The sequence below is a fragment of the Tupaia chinensis genome, unplaced genomic scaffold, assembly GCF_000334495.1.
Source record: "Tupaia chinensis unplaced genomic scaffold, TupChi_1.0 Scaffold144150_1, whole genome shotgun sequence".
In the NCBI taxonomy this organism is placed as follows: Eukaryota; Metazoa; Chordata; class Mammalia; order Scandentia; family Tupaiidae; genus Tupaia; species Tupaia belangeri.
This window is the reverse complement of record NW_006204006.1, coordinates 1593666-1595244: the sequence shown is the minus strand read 5'-3', so window position 1 is coordinate 1595244 and position 1579 is coordinate 1593666. Positions and strand designations below refer to the sequence as shown.

The window sequence follows — 1579 nt, the reverse complement described above, 5'->3', positions numbered from 1 at the left end:
CTGTTCCCACAGAGGGAATGTTCTAGAAGGATTGAACAAACAAAACAGGGTGTGGATTCAGCCCTAAAGGGGCATGAAAATGGGAACTGCCAGAGGCCTGAGTTCCCACGGCCCTTGATTCTCTGCCCTTTGACAGATGAAAATGAGACATGGCTGAGCTGAAAAAGAGTCACACACTGCGTGCCACACGACTCAGACCCAAAGCCAGAGCAGGGCTTGAAGGCTGGTCCCCAGTCTCTCATTGTCTCTACCCTTATATCCCATAGTCTGGGGAGACGGGAGACAGAGGCACCTCTCACAAGTCACGCAGGACCATGCACATCTGTCACAGATGCCCACAGAGCGCTCACAGAGGGAAGATCGCAGCCTCAGCCCAGGGGAGAAGGTGCGATGCTGTGTGAAGGATCTGCTCCTTGGCACTGCATCCTCAGAGAACACCCCAGCTGGTTCAGCCCTGGGGAGCAGAACCCGGGACTAATTCTTCCGACTCCACCTAAATTAGCCACAGACACCCCCAGACGTGACTGTGCCCCATAGCACTGGCCAGAAACACACACACACGGCCTCTCACAGCGGCCACAGGAAGCTGTCCATGGACAGGAGCACCTAGGAAAGGCAGGGGACAAGCTGAAGGGACAGAAGGGGGCTGCAGGCACCTGTGAAGGGGGAACTGGTCACAGCAGGATGCTAGGGACAGTGACAGACCGCAGGAGCAGGTCCCTAGGTAGAGAACAACTTTGGGCAATGCAAGGTGTGTGAGGTGACCTCAGAGACACATCCATCACAAGGTGAGAAATACAAACTCATGGTCAATGGTCACATGCAGTCTGGAAACACCAGATCCATTCTCCAGGAGATGACGGGAGGGACAGGACTCTGCAGGGCCCCAGCAAGAGTGGCTGTCCACTGCCTGAAACCTCCCAGGGGGCATCAGTCCCTCCGCTGGACCTGCTCCCCACAATTCAGACACATGCCCACCTGACTGCCTGGAGCTGAGGACACTAAACATACCCACTGATGAGGCTGGGCCTGCCAGATGCCACTGTCCTGACCATGGCCTCATGACACAGACTCTTGGGAAGAGCCAAAGGGGGCAGCAAGACAGCACATGGGAAAGTTTCACTGAAAACGTGACCAGTGTCAACATGACCTTGAAATCTCCACATGACCCCTGGATAGCTACATGTGACCATGATCATCTTCATGTGACCCTTAATCTCACTGTGACCAGAGCTTCTCTTGTGACCTTGAACATCTCCTGTGGCCTGGACGTCTCCCCATGAACCAGAACGACTTGCTATGACCTGAGTTTCTCCAAGTGGTCAGAACTTCAGACATTTCTCTTTTCTCTCGGTGCTCTGTGTGGAGCTGTTCTCATGGAGTCGATGTGACTTTGAGCAGCCTTCAACAGAGACATGACACAGAGTTTTCTCAGCTATTAGTCTTAGATTCATTGTGGTCATGACCTCGAGAGACTGCCCTGAGTGGACATCATGAATTTCACAGGACCCTGATCTTCCAAGGGCAAAGCTCTTAGCAAGTGAAGCTCTGGCAGCCTATCAGATTATGTGCTTGGCAT

General features: G+C 53.4%; 1 protein-coding gene across 2 annotated transcripts in view; it reads right to left on the bottom strand.

Moving 5' to 3' along the window:
* ADCY1 (adenylate cyclase 1) overlaps nt 1–1579 on the bottom strand; it is a 153592-nt gene that overhangs the window by 136352 nt on the left and 15661 nt on the right. The window lies entirely within an intron of this gene.